The 20,201-nt window shown below is 43.0% G+C and overlaps 1 protein-coding gene across 1 annotated transcript in view; it reads left to right on the top strand.

Moving 5' to 3' along the window:
• The first annotated feature begins 2,293 nt into the window (after nucleotides 1-2,293).
• LOC149444259 (granulocyte-macrophage colony-stimulating factor receptor subunit alpha-like) overlaps nucleotides 2,294-20,201 on the top strand; it is a 96,165-nt gene continuing 78,257 nt past the window's right edge. The window contains exon 1 of the mRNA XM_089654739.1: nucleotides 2,294-2,460. The gene's annotated coding sequence lies outside the window, so the exon portion shown is untranslated. The remainder of the gene's footprint in view (nucleotides 2,461-20,201) is intronic.

Below are 20,201 nucleotides of genomic sequence, written 5' to 3'. Positions count from 1 at the left end.
TGGGAGTATCTCACCAAAAATGACTTTTTTGTTGCAGGGCATACCCAAAATCTGATTTGTATCTTAGTGCAGACTTCTGGGAAAATCAGTGAGCCAATCACATGAGCAGGAAGGGACATGTCTGGGGGCAGATGGTGTGCAGAATGCCTTTAGGTAAACATACTGCATAACATTTTACAGAAATTTACAGCACTGCAGGAAAGGAAAGGAAAGGAAAGGGGAAAAGGGAATAAGGAATGGAAAGGAAAAGGAGAAAGGAAAGGAAAGGAGAAAGAAAGGAGAAGGAAAGGAAAGGAGAAGGAAAGGGGAAAGGAGAAGGAAAGGAAAGGAAAGGACAGGACAGGAAAGGGGAAAGGAGAAGGAAAGGAGAAGGAAAGGAAAGGAGAAAGAGGAAAGGAAAAGAGAAAGGGGAAAGGAAAGGAAAAAGGAGAAAAAGAAAAGGACAGGAAAGGAAAGGGGAAAGGAAAGGAAAGGGGAAAGGAAAGAGGAAATGAAAGAAGGGAAAAGAGGAAAGTAAAGTAAAGGGGAAAGAGGGAAGTAAAGGGGAAAGAGGAAAGGAAAGGAGAAAGTGGAAAGGAAAGGGGAAAAGGGAAAGGAGAAAGGAAAGAGGAAATGAAAGAAGGGAAAAGAGGAAAGGAAAGGAGGGAAAAGAGGAAAGGAGAAAAAGGAAAGGAAATGAGAAAGAGGAAAGGAGAAAATGAAAGGAGAAAGAGGAAAGGAAAGGAGAAAGAGGAGAGGAAAGAAAAGGAAAGGACAGGAAAGGAAAGGGGAAAGGAGAAAGGAAAGGAAAGGAAAGGAAAGGGGAAAAGGGAAGGGGGAAAGAGGAAATGAAAGAAGGGAAAAAAGGAAAGGAGGGAAAAGAGGAAACAAAAGGAGAAAGAGGAAAGGAAAGGAAAGGAAAGGGGAAAAGGGAAAGGAGAAAGGAAAGAGGAAATGAAAGAAGGGAAAAGAGGAAAGGAAAGGCAGGAAAAGAGGAAAGGAGAAAAAGGAAAGGAGAAAGGGGTAAGGAAAGGAAAGGAAAGAGGATAGGAAAGATTTCACAACTTTCAATAACAACACTACTTGTGTCACAATTGTATACACTATATTATTATTATTATTATTATTATTAATAATGTATTTCTATTCTTTTTCCATGAAAATGGAATTTCCCTTTTAGGTCATCCCTACTGGTGACATCTGGTGGTGGTGAAGAATTACTGAATTACTGCTGGAGGTCTGGATTGAAGATAAGTTCTGCAACAAAATCTTTTTTTTATTTATTTAATTAAATTCATTTTTATGTATTTTTGTAGCACAATTCTTTCCTTCAAGTGAATATTTACAAACGTCCATGAATGAGTATGTCTGTAGTGAGTATGTCTGTAGTGAATATGTCCGTAGTGAGTATGTCTGTAGTGAGTATGTCCGTAGTGAGTATGTCCGTAGTGAGTATGTCCGTAGTGAGTATGTCTGTAGTGAGTATGTCTGTAGTGAGTATGTCTGTAGTGAGTATGTCCGTAGTGAGTATGTCTGTAGTGAGTATGTCCGTAGTGAGTATGTCCGTAGTGAGTATGTCCGTAGTGAGTATGTCCGTAGTGAGTATGTCTGTAGTGAGTATGTCTGTAGTGAGTATGTCTGTAGTGAGTATGTCCGTAGTGAGTATGTCTGTAGTGAGTATGTCCGTAGTGAGTATGTCCGTAGTGAGTATGTCCGTAGTGAGTATGTCCGTAGTGAGTATGTCCGTAGTGAGTATGTCCGTAGTGAGTATGTCCGTAGTGAGTATGTCTGTAGTGAGTATGTCCGTAGTGAGTATGTCCGTAGTGAGTATGTCCGTAGTGAGTATGTCCGTAGTGAGTATGTCCGTAGTGAGTATGTCCGTAGTGAGTATGTCCGTAGTGAGTATGTCCGTAGTGAGTATGTCCGTAGTGAGTATGTCCGTAGTGAGTATGTCCGTAGTGAGTATGTCCGTAGTGAGTATGTCCGTAGTGAGTATGTCTGTAGTGAGTATGTCTGTAGTGAGTATGTCCGTAGTGAGTATGTCTGTAGTGAGTATGTCCGTAGTGAGTATGTCCGTAGTGAGTATGTCCGTAGTGAGTATGTCCGTAGCCTTACATTCTCAGACATACAATCCATTCCAGTGGAACGCCTCCAGCTGTGTGATTTGTAAATTCTCTCTTTGAGGAACGTGTTTTTGTGGTGAAGATCCTTCCTGAACTAGGAAAGGATTAGTCTCCTCCCTCCGCTGTGCTGACTATTGCTGTAGAGATACTCCCCTCTAATCTCTTCTCTGAGACACATTGTCACATGAATTCTCCCTACACTAGGACATGTTTTTTCCTCCTCCCTTCTGGCAGATAGAAATCATGGTATTGATAACATGAGCGCTCCGGCCTGAAGCCCGGTCGGTCGCGGTATTGCGGTGAGTCTTCCTGGACTGCGCCGATCGTTGATCTTCGGGACGAAGTCTGCAAAGCTCAGGTGAGGACAGACAGACTCTAAGCATCTCCAAAGACTTTTTTTAAAAAAATCTAACTTTGGCCGCAGAAACTTCTGCAAATGCTGTAGGCTTGAAAAATATTCTCCGTTGATCAGATTGCATTCATGTTTCAGATTGGCTTCCTATGATAGCGAGGTAAATATAGCTGCCACATTTCCTGTACGTGTTTTACACATTCTTTCGCAGAATTAGGAATTTGTACATAATTCTTAGAACACATTTTTGGTATATAAAGCGGTATTAACCCCAAAGCCAAAAATGTCATATATTGCAGCTTACCAATCATTAGATGTGGTGACTGCATTACTTTTCTTTTTTAGGCATTTTTCTCTCTGTTTAAACCTGGTGATCTGGCCAATAAACATACCTCCTGTATTAGAGCGCCCCCACTGTGGATGATGGAGCACAGGGGGCACCTTTAGACAGCAGCATTGTCTGTCGGAAAAGAGGGGAGTGTTAGATGTACTAGCAGATTTAGATACACTAACAAATTGAAGCCGAACTCCAGCTAATACTTTATAATCAGTTACAGCAAACCATTTCATTTTGGGTTTTATATAAATGAAATAAAAGCTGATCATTGTAAGCACCCCTGCCAGTGGTAAATGGTTTGTCTTATCTCTGTAAACTGATACACTCTGCTGGAGAGCTTGGACTTTTGAAAAACAACAGACTTACTGGCAGGATCACCAGATAAAAATACAAAATGAAAGAAAGCCTAAAAAAAGAATACTAATGCAGCCATCACATCTAGGTAATGGATGATGGAGCACAGGGGGCACCTTTAGACAGCAGCATTGTCTGTCGGAAAAGAGGGGAGTGTTAGATGTACTAGCAGATTTAGATACACTAACAAATCGAAGCCGAACTCCAGCTAATACTTTATAATCAGTTACAGGAAACAGTTTGGGTTTTATAAAAAAATGAAATAAAAGCTGATCATTGTAAGCACCTCTGCCAGTGGTAAATGGTTTGTCCTATCTCTGTAAACTGATACACTCTGCTGGAGAGCTTGGACTTTTGAAAAACAACAGACTTACTGGCAGGATCACCAGATAAAAATACAAAATGAAAGAAAGCATAAAAAAGAATACTAATACAGCCGTCACATCTAAGATATGGTAAGCTTCAATATAATGGGCAGCACAGTGGCTAATTGGTTAGCATTTCCACCTGGCAGTACTAGGGTCGTCGGTTCAAATCCCAACCACGGCGCCACCTGCCTGGAGTTTGCATGTTCTCCCTGTGCCTGTGTTGGTTTCTTCTGGGTACTCCGGTTTCCTCCCACACTCCAAAGACATGCTGGTAGGTTAATTGGCTCCTGTCTAAATTGTCCCTAGTATGTGTATGTATGAATGTGAGTTAGGGACCTTAGATTGTACACCCCTTGAGGGTTAGGGACTGATGTGAATGTACAATATATATATAAAGCGCTGCGTAAATTGATGGCGCTATATAAGTACCTGAAATAAATAATATCTCTGTAAACTGATACACTCTGCTGGAGAGCTTCAACTGCTGAAAAACAACAGACTTACTGGCAGGATCACCAAATAAAAATACAAAATGAAAGAAAGCCTAAAAAAAGAATACTAATGCAGCCGTCACATCTAAGATATGGTAAGCTTCAATATAATAAATGTTTGCTTTTGGGTTTAATACCTCTTTAAGGCCCATTTAGAGCTATGCCTGAGCAGAGTTTTTTTTTGGAGGGTGGGGGTTGGGTTATGTCATGCATAATGCATTTTGTTTTTTGTGTTGACATGCGTTTTAATGCAGTTTTTCAATGCGTTTTTTAACAGTTAGAATTTGGAGTAAATAAAGTTGCAAATGCGTCATAACACATATTATATGCGTTTTGATCAGGGGCGAACTGACAACTCATGGGGCCCCCCGGCAATAGGGGATCATGGGGCCCCTGTGTCCTCACCCACACTCAAATCACACCCAAAAAAGCCTATGAAAGGTACCAGGGACATCTCATGGGGCCCCTTACTGACCCCGGGCCCTCGGGCAGTGCCCGAGTTCCCCAATGGTCAGTCCGCCCCTGGTTTTGATGCACTATCATTGACATCTATGCTCTCACTTGCACAGGCATACCTAATGCAGATCATTCATTAGTCAAACTCTGAACAAATTTTCTTTAGAATATCAGAAATTTTGTGCGCTTTGTAACCCGATGGCGCCACCAATGATTTCGGAATTCGACCAACCAAGCCTTCAATTTCACCTCATGTTGCTACAGAAAGAATTTTCGTGGCCAGGAATCTTCTTTTCTTTCCAGGCCACAGCTCAGGCTCGTTTCTTTTTTGATTATATCTGTCATACAATTCTCCCATCATTGATTAGAATTTTGTACATTTTTCAAAACCTTTCCAACATGCCCGATCATTCAAATTTTCATGGCAGCATGTGCACAGAGCCGTGGATAAGAGAGTACCCCCAGTCCTTCTGTATGGGGCCCAGGCCAGCAGGGGGGCCCAGGCAGCTGGCTGAATCAGATGTGGGCAGGGAGGGTGATCAGCACAGGGGGGCAATTACTGGAACCGATCCCCTATATGGCTCTCCCTGCAGCAGCTGAAAGCTGGCTTCTTCCCCTCCACTTCCCGCTGGCTTTTAGCTGCTGCAGAGAGATCCATACAGGGGATTGGTTCCAGTAATTGCCCCCCCCTCCGCTGTGCACCATACATTTCCCCCTGCTGCCCAGGCCCCCTGCCCAGGCCCCCACCCCGGCAGTGCTTTCCCATTTCTCCTTCCCACCGGCAGCTGCAAGCACACAATAGGATCCTTCAGGATGGAAAGTGGGGGAAGGGTCCAATAAATATAACATTTACCAGCCCCTTCTTTTCCTGAATGAGCACAATGAGTGACCGCTAATGATCACTTGCTGTGTTCATTCATAACTGGGTTTTTTTTTTTTTTTTTTTTTTTTTTTTTTTTCTGGTGGGGCCCTGTCAGTATGGCTGTATGGGGCCCCGTGGTTTCTAACAGCAGCCCTGCATGTGCACAGCACTGTACAGGTGTTTGATGTGAGTGAGTGTCCCCGAATGCACACTGTCTGTATTCATGGGCACGCACCTCCATTGGCATCAGACTGGAAGCAGCTGCTGGGTCCGTGCAACCACTGTGTTCCATTGGCAATGAATGGGTCTGCCTGTATGCGGATGCACAGAACAGCGGTGCATTCCATGCAGGCACATGCGGTCCTAGGCAAGGATGCACGCTTGGGTACGCCAGTGTGAATGAGACCTATGGGCCTCCCAACACAATAAAATGCAGAAAAAACCCCCAGATATGATGCATTTTTTTAAAACGCAGAGTTGAAATTATTATTATAATACAGGATTTATATAGTGCCAACAGTTTGCGCAGCGCTTTACAATATAAAAGGCGTACAGTTACAATACAATGCAGGAGGTTTAGAAGGGCTCTGTTCATAAGAGCTTACAATCTAATAGATGGGAACAGACCAGGGGCGGACTGACCATTTGGAAACTCGGGCACTGCCCGAGGGCCCGGGGTCAGTAGGGGGCCCCATGAGATGCCCCTGGTACCTTTTTCATAGGCTTTTTTGAGTTTGTGCAAGGACACAGGGGCCCCATGATCCCCTATTGCCCGGGGGCCCCATGAGTTGTCAGTCCGCCCCTGGAACAGAAACCATTTGTATGATGGGAACACAATGCTTTGTATTGCAGTGTAAATGGGCCCTTAACCCTTTCTCTTTGACCTCACCCATATTTGCGTAGCCTTCTTCCGTGACTCCATGTATATGCGCACCTGTTTGTGCTGGAAGCGTGTTCCATAGCACGCCACTGATACAGAGACTAATCTGTCACCGACAGCTTCTGATCTTGTTCTAAGGCTCCATTCACACTAGCGTGGATTTGCCGCAATTCTGCCCGCGATTTGAAACCGCACTGTGAAAACGCGCAATCACGTGTTCAGGTGCCATTTATTCCAACAGCACCTGAAAAGAGATCACGCAAACAAAATCACGGGACGCCCAGGAAAGGTTCCAAAAAAGGGCATCGGGCAATTTTGTTTGTGATAAAATCGGTGCAGCGCTACCCCAATCCTACCCCAATCCTACCCCAGTCCTACCCCAGTCCTACCCCAGTCCTACCCCACTCCTACCCCAGTCCTACCCCAGTCCTACCCCACTCCTACCCCACTCCTACCCCAGTCCTACCCCAGTCCTACACTAGCATACCCCAATACAGTGCGGATTTAACACCATCACCTGCACTGCATCTGATGCGTTGGAAATATTCGAGGCTTTCAACGTATCTTTGGATTTGACCCTTCTTGGACATTTTTTTTACTTGACACTTTGATCTATTTATTTACTATTATCATTTTTTGATGTCACCTTTGTTGTGATATTACTAATTTATGTTTTCTGGTTATTCTTTGTCTTTTTTGATCACCACACTCATCACAATAATTCAATGTGATAATCTGAAAAATCCCACATTCAGGGATTCACTTATTTATTTTCACATTTTCTTTTGGCTACCAATAGCCTCCTTGGCCACTATATTTATCACAAAATTTAATGTGATAATTGAAAATAATCCCACATTTCATGGATTCCCTTTATATATCAATTTATGTTTCACTATAGAATATTTTAGTTTGGACCTTTTAGAGTCCCATAGGTACATTGTACTTTTTTCTTTCATATTTGTATCACTGACGTTTCTTAATAATTAGTACCGTATTTTTCGCTCTATAAGACGCACTTTTTGTCCCCCAAAAAGGGGGGGGGAATGTCAGTGCGTCTTATGGAGCGAATATAAACCGGCCGGTCTGGTATTTCCACCGCCACCATGTCAGAATACCGCGCTGGCCGCTCAGCTGTTCTCTGCTGCTGGACCTTACCTGGTCCTCGGTCCAGCGCTGTACAGTCTTCCCGTGCCGGCATCTGTCACAGCCGAGTGCCCACTGCGCATGCGTGAGAAGCGCTGCACTTTGTGAATGGTCCGGCGTCTTCTGGAACACATGACAGGTCCCAGAAGACGCCGGGCCATTCACAAAGTGCTGCGCTTTTCACGCATGCGCAGTGGGCACCCGGCTGTCTCAGCCGGGTGCCCACAGTAAAGGGAGGACAACTCCGCGGAAGTGGGAGCGGGTACCTGTCAAATTCAGGTACCCACTCCCCCTCCCTCCCTAAAGGTCCGCAGTCTCTGGTCATCTCCTGTACTGTCTGCAGTCTCTGGTCATCCCCTGCACTGTCTACAGTCTCTGGTCATCCCCTGCACTGTCTGCAGTCTCTGGTCATCTCCTGTACTCTCTGCAGTCTCTGGTCATCCCCTGTACTGTCTGCAGTCTCTGGTCATCTCCTGTACTCTCTGCAGTCTCTGGTCATCCTCTGTACTGTCTGCAGTCTCTGGTCATCTCCTGTACTCTCTGCAGTCTCTGGTCATCCCCTGTACTGTCCGCCGTCTCTGGTCATCCCTTTACTGTGTCCGCAGTCTCTGGTCATCTCCTGTACTGTGTCCGCAGCCTCTGGTCATCCCCTGTACTGTGTCCGCAGCCTCTAGTTGTCTCCTGTACTGTGTCCGCAGTCTCTGGTCGTCTCCTGTACCGTGTCCGCAGTCTCTGGTCATCTCCTGTACCGTGTCCGCAGTCTCTGGTCATCCCCTGTACCGTGTCCGCAGTCTCTGGTCATCCCCTGTACCGTGTCCGCAGTCTCTGGTCATCCCCTGTACCGTGTCCGCAGTCTCTGGTCATCTCCTGTACCGTGTCCGCAGTCTCTGGTCATCTCCTGTACCGTGTCCGCAGTCTCTGGTCATCCCCTGTACCGTGTCCGCAGTCTCTGGTCATCTCCTGTACCGTGTCCGCAGTCTCTGGTCATCCCCTGTACCGTGTCCGCAGTCTCTGGTCATCTCCTGTACCGTGTCCGCAGTCTCTGGTCATCTCCTGTACCGTGTCCGCAGTCTCTGGTCATCCCCTGTACCGTGTCCGCAGTCTCTGGTCATCTCCTGTTCCGTGTCCGCAGTCTCTGGTCATCTCCTGTACCGTGTCCGCAGTCTCTGGTCATCCCCTGTACCGTGTCCGCAGTCTCTGGTCAACTCCTGTACTATGTCCGCAGTCTCTGGTCATCTCCTGTACCGTGTCCGCAGTCTCTGGTCATCCCCTGTACCGTGTCCGCAGTCTCTGGTCATCCCCTGTACCGTGTCCGCAGTCTCTGGTCATCTCCTGTACCATGTCCGCAGTCTCTGGTCATCTCCTGTACTGTGTCCGCAGTCTCTGGTCATCTCCTGTACTGTGTCTGCAGTCTCTGGTCATCTCCTGTACTGTGTCCGCAGTCTCTGGTCATCTCCTGTACTGTGTCCGCAGTCTCTGGTCATCTCCTGTACTGTGTCCGCAGTCTCTGGTCATCTCCTGTACTATGTCCGCAGTCTCTAGTCATCCCCTGTACTGTGTCTGCAGTCCATTGGTTCAGAATATTTTTTTTCTTGTTTCTCTCCTCTAAAACCTAGGTGCGTCTTATGGAGCGAAAAATACGGTATATCATGAGTATTTTTCACCATGGATCCCATTTAGTGGATCATTTCACTTTACTTTTTATTTGTGAGTGATTGTATACTGTACTGTTATTTTGTTTCACTGCACTTGCACTGGTGGCGTACTTAAGTCACGTCTCTTTTTGTGAAATGAGTCATTAGACCACGCTTGGATGATTTATAAAAGTTTTTTGTCTATTCTATTATTTACACAGATTTCTTTAATTGGTTATGCAGCACTATTTATTTGTATATTTTTTACCCTGATGGCATATTGGGGTATGCTGTGTAGGAGTATTGTAGGACTGGGGTAGCGCTGCACCAATGTTCTCTCAAAATTGCGTTTAATATCCATTTGGTATATGGTTGGGGGATAGCAGCCCCCCCCCCCCCACCTGATATTAGTTTATTGTAAGTAGTGCAGGAGGCCCTTATCAATATATTTGCAATTTTGTTTGTGCAATCGCGGTGCGTTTGTCATGCAGGAAAATGTGACAATGATTGAGGTAAAAGAACGCCCTGCGTTTTCAGGTGCCGATGAAATGAATCACATCTGAACACGCGATCGTGCATTTTCACATTTTTACAGTGTGTTTTCTAATCGTGGGCAGAATCGCGGTGATGTAAATGGAGCCTAAAGAGGTTCCTGTTCACATGATCACTATGATGACCTGTGATTGGCTATCACAGTGATCACTAACTGTCAATCCTGCTGAAATGCTCTTTCTATTAATGGCGAGAAAGATACGCTATATTGCCAAAAGTATTGGGCCAGCCCTCCAAATCACTGGATTCAGGTGTTCCAATCACCTCCATGTATGCATTAAAGTACCATCAAAAGTAAAAAATCCAAAGCCTTAATCTATCAGTGAAATATCATAAATAATAAATACAATAAAAAGTGATATTCATAACTCATAATGGTATAGATCCGTGATCAAAATAATTTGTGACAAACTTATATTCCCCTAATTATTTCATCCATCAAATTAATCCGTGATTATTAATCAGAATCAGTGATTATGATTTTCAATAAAAAACTATATAACCATGATAAATATGTGACAAACACATATACCGTATTTTTCGCCGTATAAGACGCACTTTTTCTTCCCCAAAACTGGGGGGGAAATGTCAGTGCGTCTTATGGAGCGAATATGGAGCGGCCGGTCCGGTATTTCCACCGCGGCCGTGTCAGAATACCGGGCCGGCCGCTCAGCTCTGCAGCGGGACCTTACCTGTTCCTCTATCCAGCGGCGCGCTGTCTTCCCGGCTTCTGTAGTATGGGCGCTGGGCATGACAGCTGGGTGCCAAGTGCGCATGCGCAAGAAGCGGTGCTTTTTGTGAATGGTAAGGCGGTACCTGGGACACATGACAGATCCCAGAAGCCGCCGGACCAATCACAAAGCGCAAGTGCTTCTCGCTCATGCGCACTGGGCACCCGGCTGTCATGCCGAGCGCCATTACAGAAGCCGGGAAGACAGCGCGCGGCTGGATCGAGGAACAGGTAAGATCAAACAAAAACTCTGCGGAAGTAAGAGCGGGTACCTGTCAAATTCAGGTACCCGCTCCCCACCTCCCCAAAGGTCAGCAGTCATCTGTACTGTCCGCAGTCTCTGGTCATCCCTGTACTGTCCGCAGTCTCTGGTCATCCCTGTACTGTCCGCAGTCTCTGGTCATCCCTGTGCTGTCCGCAGTCTCTGGTCATCCCTGTGCTGTCCGCAGTCTCTGGTCATCCCTGTGCTGTCCGCAGTCTCTGGTCATCCCTGTGCTGTCCGCAGTCTCTGGTCATCTCCTGTACTGTGTCTGCAGTCCATTAGTTCAGAATTTTTTTTTTCCTGTTTTCTGCCTCTAAAACCTAGGTGCGTCTTATGGTCAGGTGCGTCTTATACGGCAAAAAATACGGTAATCATAATTGTTTCATCTATAAAAATAAAAAAACAGTGATTATTGATCAAAAACAGTGATTATTAATTTCTGTGAGAAACCATACATCCAAATATTTCATAAAAATATTTAGTCCGCTGCTTCTTGTGATTTATACACATAAACCAACACTGTGCATCAAATAAACAAAAAGTCCATGCAATAATGTGAGAAAAGACACTCAGTGATCTTCACTTCTAGTGCTCAAAAGGAATCCTCCAATGGCAGCAATGCCTACTCACCTCCCCATATTGACCCACACAGGGCCACAAGGCTATAGCTCTCCTCAAAGGCAATCCTTTAATCCAGGCAGCTCAGCAAGGGATCACAGGACTTCCACTCCACCTCCAATTTGTTTCCTGTTACAAATCGCTTTCCACCTCATTCCATGGGTGTATTCACATGCAGGAAGGGAAACCAATATGGCCGCTGCGTCCGGACATGCGTCCCCACGTGACCGGAAGTGACTTAACTTCAAACCGGAAATGGCGTACCGACGCGTTGCGTCACGTGCGTCGTGACTTCATCAGGGTAATGAAATAATTAGGGGAATATAAGTTTGTCACAAATTATTTTATGTCACCATTATGAGTTATGAATGTCACTTTTTATCGTATTTTTAATTATTTATGATATTTCACTGATAGATTAAGGCTTTGGATTTTTTACTTTTGATGGTACTTTAATGCATATATAGAGACATTATTTTTAGCGCTTCACTATTTTAAAGGTGTGTAATTATATGACTTAATGGTTTAAGGCAGAGTGACAGCAGCTGTTAGTATAGGGATTTTTATTCATATTAAGCGCAGGAGGATACTTCCATTTTTTAATCACCTCCATGGTCACAGGTGTATACAATCATCCCCTAGGCATGCAGACTGCTTCTACAAACATTGGTGAAAGAATGGGTCGCTCTCAGGAGCTCAGTGACTCCAAGCGTGGTCCCGTGATAGGTGGTCACCTGTGCAATAAGTCCATCCGTGACATTTCCTGGCTACTAAATATTCCACGCTCAACTGTTAGTGGGATTATAACAAAGTGGAAGCAACTGGGAACAACAGAAACTCAGCCACCAACAGGGGCAGACTGACCATTTGGATACTCGGGCACTGCTTGAGGGCCCGGAGGCAGTAGGGGGCCCCATGAGATGCCCCCTGGTACCTTTTTCATAGGCTTTTTTGAGTTTGGGCAAGGACACAGGGGCCTCATGATCCCCTATTGCCCGGGGGCCCCATGAGTTGTCAGTCCGCCTCTGGCCACCAAGTGGTAGGCCACGTCACATGACAGAGCGGGGTCAGCGCATGCTGAAGCACACAGTGCATACGGCAACAAATAATGCAGTCAGAGTGAAGCGCACTGGTCGGCGGTGAAGTGACATAAATAAATAATAATATGGATAACGTGGAACACTGAAGTAGCAGTGCAATAGTGGCAACAAAGATAGTGACTGTAATGACATAAATATACAAGTATGATAAATAAATGACGAACAAAGAGTCCAATCATAGACAACGTAAAATGAGTCCAAATAAGAATCGTGACTTCCAGTGATAAGTGAATCCGTGAAAATGACTTCTTTACAATTCACTCACCAGAAGCGCATGTACAATGTGCATATACAGCAAAGGTAGCAAACTCCTCCACATACAGGTCAGGCTAGGTTCATGTGGGGCAGCACAGTGGCTAAGTGGTTAGCACTTCCGCCTGGCAGTACTAAGGTCACCAGTTCGAATCCCAACCACGGCACCACCTGCCTGGAGTTTGCATGTTCTCCCTGTGCCTGCGTGGGTTTCCTCCGGGTACTCCAGTTTCCTCCCGCACTCCAAAGACATGCTGGTAAGTTAATTGGCTCCTGTCTAAACTAGACCTAGTATGTGTATGTATGAATGTAAGTTAGGGACCTTAGATTGTACACCCCTTGAGGGTTAGGGACTGATGTGAATGTACAATATATATGTAAAGTGCTGCGTAAATTGACGGCGCTATATAAGTACCTGAAATAAATAAATAATAAATGTCAGGCACAGACAGAATGCAGCAATGATGGAGCAGAAAGGGAGATACCTCCAGCACAGCAATCAATCCTCAATGTGAACAATGACAAAATCCTGAAGGAACCAGCTCACAAAAGATCCCAGAAACCGCTAATAGTGTAGTATTTTTATTCCAGTATTAAAAAGCATCCACGTGGAGCAAGCAAATAAGGTAAAACCACTCACAAAGATGGTCGTCGGACCATCATGTGGACGCGGCGGCGTGACGTCAGTACACAGGCTCCCATCTGACGCGTGTCGTGCACATGCACGTTATCAAAGGGTTCCACCTCCTTACTGACGCCATAGACACAAGCCTATATATAGCCCCGGGTGCACAAGTGGCCGGGCGCCATTTACAGGAGACCAGAGGACCGCCAACAGCATAAAAACAGAGCTGAAGTACCAGAGCAAAGATCATAAGCAGCGCTCCGATCTAAATGAATAAAAAACTAATATCAAAAAACAGTACTGTAATAATAATAGATTGAAAAAAGGTCAATTAAAAAGATGGAATGATTTATAAATAAAAGTGACATGTAACGATCGCCATTTTACTGTAGTCAAGGGAGTGAACATGGCCGGCCAGTACCTAAAGGAATGGAGCAATAATCGCTGTCAGAAAATAGCAAAGATAATACATATATAAAACTGAAAAAAGAGATATACATGTATAAAACTAAGGGATATTAATCCGTATCAAGATGTATTAATATAAGATGCTAAAATGCACGCTCTAAAATATAACTATATACTATAAAAATTATATAATATAAAATATATCCATATACTGTAAAATTATACTATAAATTCAATAAGTGCATCGTAATTAATGATAAACATTTATAGAAAAGCCAGTCCTGATAAGCATACTGGTCCAGTGGTGGTAACGAGTAACAATGTATTATATAGTATTATTAAAACAGAAAGGGATCATAAAGCAAAGGATATATGGAACAAAGAAAACTTTCTCAAATTCCAAGAACAGTAACAGGAAAATACAAAGAAAATGATAAAAAACATAGCAATACACTGTAGGAACTGAAAGGCTATATTTCATATAAAACAAAAATATCCTAATGTATAACAGGAAAAAGGGGGGCAGGGGAAGAAAAATAAAATACCTTAAACAATGGAAAAAGTGGAAACGGATAAGTAACCACTACATAGTTACATGTGATGTAATGACCTCAGGGTGAATAGCTCTACGCCGAGTTCACTATATGAACCACTGTTATATTTATACATGGAGATCATATCCCCCCTTATGTATCATACATGGAGATTATATCCCCCCTTATGTATTATACATGGTGATCATATCCCCCCTTATGTATTATACATGGAGATCATATCCCCCCCTTATGTATTATACATGGAGATCATATCCCCCCTTATGTATTATACATGGAGATCATATCCCCCCTTATGTATTATACATGGAGATCATATCCCCCCTTATGTATTATACATGGTGATCATATCTCCCTTATGTATTATACATGGAGATCATATCCCCCCTTATGTATTTTACATGGAGATCATATCCCCCCTTATGTATTATACATGGAGATCATATCCCCCCTTATGTATTATACATGGTGATCATATCCTCCTTATGTATTATACATGGAGATCATATCCCCCCTTATGTATTATACATGGAGATCATATCCCCCCTTATGTATTATACATGGAGATCATATCCCCCTTATGTATTATACATGGAGATCATATCCCCCCTTATGTATTATACATGGAGATCATATCCCTCCTTATGTATTATACATGGAGATCATATCCCCCCTTATGTATTATACATGGTGATCATATCCCCCCCTTATGTATTATACATGGAGATCATATCTCCCCTTATGTATTATACATGGAGATCATATCCCCACTTATGTATTATACATGGAGATCATATCCCCCCTTATGTAATATACATGGAGATCATATCCCCCTTATGTATTATACATGGTGATCATATCCCCCCCTTATGTATTATACATGGAGATCATATCCCCCTTATGTATTATACATGGAGATCATATCCCCCTTATGTATTATACATGGTGATCATATCCCCTCTTATGTATTATACATGGTGATCATATCCCCCCTTATGTATTATACATGGCGGTCATATCTCCCCTTATGTATTATACATGGAGATCATATCCCCCCTTATGTATTATACATGGAGATCATATCCCCCCTTATGTATTATACATGGTGATCATATCCCCCCTTATGTATTATACATGGAGATCATATCCCCCCTTATGTATTATACATGGAGATCATATCCCCCCTTATGTATTATACATGGAGATCATATCCCCCCTTATGTATTATACATGGAGATCATATCCCCCCTTATGTATTATACATGGAGATCATATCCCCCTTATGTATTATACATGGAGGTCATATCCCCCCCTTATGTATTATACATGGAGATCATATCCCCCCTTATGTATTATACATGGTGATCATATCCCCCCTTATGTATTATACATGGTGATCATATCCCCCCTTATGTATTATACATGGAGATCATATCCCCCCTTATGTATTATACATGGAGATCATATCCCCCCCTTAAGTATTATACATGGAGATCATATCCCCCTTATGTATTATACATGGTGATCATATCCCCCTTATGTATTTATACATGGAGATCATATCCCTGTTTATGTATTATACACGGAGATCATATCCCCCCTTATGTATTATACATGGAGATCATATCCCTGTTTATGTATTATACATGGAGATCATATCCCCCTTATGTATTATACATGGAGATCATATCCCCCCCTTATGTATTTATACATGTTGATCATATCCCCCCTTATGTATTATACATGGAGATCATATCCCCCCTTATGTATTATACATGGTGATCATATCCCTCCTTAATCTCTTCTCAAGAGAGAATAAATTCAGTTCCTCTAATCTTTCCTCATAGCTGATCTCCTCCATGCCTCTTATCAGTTTGGTTGCCCTTCTCTGTACTTTCTCCAGTTCCCCAATGTTCTTTTTGTGAATTGGTGCCCAAAACTGAACTGCATATTCCAGATGAGGTCTTACTAATGATTTGTACCCGGGGGGAGGGAAATGATATCTCTCTTTCTGGAGTCTATACCTCTTATAATACAAGAGAGGATTTTGCTCGCTTTAGAACCCGCAGCTTGGCATTGCATGCCATCATTAAGCTTGTGATCTACCAGAACCCCCAGATCCTTCCCCACCATTGATTCCCCCAGTTGTACCCCCCCCTAGTATGTATGATTCATGCATGTTCTTAGCCCCCAAGTGCAGAACCTTACATTTATCAACATTAAACCTCATTTGCCACATAGTTGCCCAATTACACAGAGCATTGAGGTCGGCTTGTAAGTTGGAGACATCCTGTAAGGACATTATTCCCCGGCACAGCTTAGTGTCATCTGCAAAGACTGAAATGGGATTTATAATCCCAGACCCTATATTGTTTATAAATATATTAAAATGTAAGGGTCCCAACACTGAACCTTGGGGTACACCACTGACACCCCGAGACCATTCAGAGTATGAATCATTAACCACTACTCTCTGAATACCATCCTTTAGCCAGTTTTCTATCCATTTACATACAGATTTTTCCAAGCCTGTAGACTTTACCTTACACATTAGCCGTGTGTGGGGGAATGTGCCAATCGCATTTGCAAAATCCAAGCATACCACGTCCACTGCCACCCCTCTGTCCAAGTATACCACGTCCACCGCCACCCCTCTGTCCAAGCATACCACGTCCACCGCCACCCCTCTGTCCAAGTATACCACATCCAATGCCACCCCTCTGTCCAAGTATTCCACGTCCACCGCCACACCTCTGTCCAAGAATACCACGTCCAATGCCACCCCTCTGTCCAAGTATACCACATCCACCGCCACCCCTCTGTCCAAGTATACCACGTCCAATGCCACCCCTCTGTCCAAGTATACCATGTCCACCGCCACCCCTCTGTCCAAGTATACCACGTCCAACGCCACCCCTCTGTCCAAGTATACCATGTCCCCCGCCAACCCTCTGTCCAAGGTTTTGCTCACCCCCTCATAAAAAGAAATCAGATTTGTTTGACAGCTTCTGTCTTTCATGAATCCATGCTGTCTGTTGCTTAAAATATTTTTTCCAGGAAGAACTCATCTATGTGGTCTTTTATTAAACTCTCCAGTATCTTCCCAACTATAGAAGTTACACTAACAGGTCTATAATTACTCGGTAAAGATTTTTACCCCTTTTTAACCACTTCCAGTCTGGACACTTTCACCTCCTTCCTGTCCAGGCCAATTTTCAGCTTTCAGCGCTATCACACTTTTAAGGACAATTGCGCAGTCATGCAACACTGTACCCATATGAATTTTTTAGCATTTTTTGAGACAAATAAAGCTTTATTATGGTGGTATTTATTCACCACTAATTTAACCCAAATTAGTTTATAACCAAAAATTATAATTTAAAATTTTTTTTGTACATTTTTATTTTATTTTTTTTTATATTATTTGTTTTTTTTGTTTTTTACATACTGTCACCCTAGCAGTACAGTGTCACCATGGTGACACTATACTACTTGTGGGGGGTGATGAAGATTTTTTTTTTTTTTACACTGATTACTTTTACACCCATAAAGGCTGTAAAAGCAATCATTTCTCCTTCTCTCTGGCTGCATTCTTGCAGCCATTGAGAAATACTGTGTGAGCTGTGATTGGTCACAGCTTGTCACATGGTACAAGGCTGTTGTGAATGTCTGTTACTGCTGGTCCAATGTGGGCGGATGAGATCAATGCCAATAAACTTCAAAAGAGAAGGGTCCCTATGATGGTGGTACCTAAAATGTCTAGAAAGGGAGTATTTCTTAAAACCTTTCTTAATATTTGTGGCAGAACCATTCCGCCTTGGCTTCCTCGTGCGGAGCGATGCTTCTCAGCCAATGGTCCCCTTGTCTTGCAAGTCTTCCAGTGCTCTGCCAAGGCAGGTATTAGAGCTCAAAACCAATCCTTCCCTGCTATCCCAAACCACGAGTTGGAACTTCGTGTAGGGTGAAATGAATCAATCTTTATTAAACACAGTTCAATATATACAGCTTCACCCCCACCCCCACCAGACTGCCTGGCACCGGGTTTTCCCCACCCACAACAAAACCCTACAACCAACAATACAGTATGAACTCTATAGAAGTGAAAGACTACAAGGTCACATTACCCTAAACAAACAGTGTAGAATGTCTGTCTACATAACAGCTGCTAACATATACAGCTTTACAAAGGAGAGAAAACTGAAACAGAAAGGGCAAAATGTTATCACAAAGGGACGGTTTATCACAATATTATATACATGTTCTCTTAGTCTGTCTCTCAATCTCTTCGTAGTCCTGCCAATATATACTGTTTCTTGCACGGAAATTCCAAAAGATAAACAACACATTTGCTATTGCAGCTGATAAAGGAATTCATATTATAACTCTTTCCGGTAGAATAAGATACGAAGGTGTCTAGCGTCCTTTTGTGGCTACCATCATGCCTACAGATCATACGTTTATTGCATGGATAGAAACCCTTCATATCCCAGAAAAAAGGATGTGGTACTAGGTGGATCTAGTATGTTTGGTGCTATCCTATTCCTCAAAGAACAAGCTCTGTGAAAGGTCATCTCAGGTTTCTCAGGCAAGAAACTTGCTAGCACAGGGTCATTCCTTTATATTACCCAATTGTTTCTGAAAATTCTAGATGTTTCCTTATACTGTATTGAGAAATTAGTGATGAAGGCAGAGATACTTGTGTGCCTGTTTCCATTCGTAGTGGCCAACAAGAAAGATCTATCCATTTCAGCCACATGTTTAATCATCTGATTCAATGATGAATAATCATAACCCCTTCCGAGAAACCTGACTTTCAGAGTCTCAGCCTGGGAAAAAAAGTCATCCAGATTATCACAGTTTTTACGTTTCCTTATAAACTGACCTTTCGGTATATTCTGTAACCAAGAGGGGTGATCTCCTAGATTGTAAGCTCCAAGGATCAGGCCCTCCTTTCCCTCTTGTATTGAACTGTATTGTTGCTGTATTGTCCCCCGTTATATTGTAAAGTGCTGAGCAAACTGTTGGCGCTATATAAATCCTGTATAATAATAATAATGGCAACTTTCTATAGGAATGTAACTGTTCCTATCGGTAGATTTAAAAAATGACCCTAGAACCTTCATTCATTAGGGTAAGGTCTAAAAAATTGATCTCTTTATGATCATATACATATGTAAGTTGGATATTTAAGTTGTTATTGTTCAAGGTACCAAAAAAGTTTTTTAAGGATTCTTGACTTCCTTGCCACAAAAAAAAAATATCATCAATGTATCGCTGGTAAAAGCTTAATTCCGGCCATTCCCTGGAATATATTATATCCTCCTCCCATCTGGCCATGAATAGATTGGCTAGGCTCAGAGCAAATTTTGCTCCCACTGCAACCCCTCGTATCTGAAGATAAAAAATCTTGTCAAAACCAAAATATATAAATCATATATATAATATATAAATCTCGTTTAAATGATGTTAGCAGATTTTTGGATAGGACACAGTATGTATCTTTGTCATCCAAAATTCTATGGACCTCTGTCATATAGTCAGCCTGATCTAGAATAACCACTCCCCCTCCCTTGTCCCCGGGGCGGATAACCAAGTCTTTATTCTCCAGGAGTGTCCTAATCCCAGCGTCTATACATCGCTGGTTATTAGGATTCTTTATCTGTAAGGATTCCGAGTCTTTAATGACCGTCTCTAAAAATGTTAAGATGGGAATGGGTCTGGATAGGAGGGTTATAAAGAGAAGCATTTCTCAGGTTTAAAAATGTAATTTCACTATTCATACTTTGGGTGGGAGGGGGATTAGTCAGGAAATACCTTTTGAGGGAAAGTTGTCTGGTAAACTTATGTAAGTCAACATAAGTCTGAAATTTATTGAGCTTAGCTTTTGGTGCAAATTTAAGCCCTTTGTTCAGCTACTATGTATGTAACTGTCATTAAAGGAGAGGTCCACTCTGTAAAAAAATAAATAAATAAATAAATGTCAGCAACTACAGATCCTGTAGCTGCTGACTTTTAATAAAAGAACGCTTACCTGTCCAGGGATCCAGCACTGTCCTCACCCGGGCTAGTTTTATACTAAACCATCTGGTTGCTGGCTGTCAAGGTCCTACCTTTCCTC

Source organism: Staurois parvus, unplaced genomic scaffold (genome assembly GCF_062004578.1).
Source record: "Staurois parvus isolate SC_StPar_1 unplaced genomic scaffold, SC_StPar_1.0 ptg000795l, whole genome shotgun sequence".
Lineage (NCBI taxonomy): Eukaryota > Metazoa > Chordata > Amphibia > Anura > Ranidae > Staurois > Staurois parvus.
The sequence above is the reverse complement of the archived record's forward strand: the minus strand, read 5'-3'. Positions and strand labels throughout refer to the sequence as shown.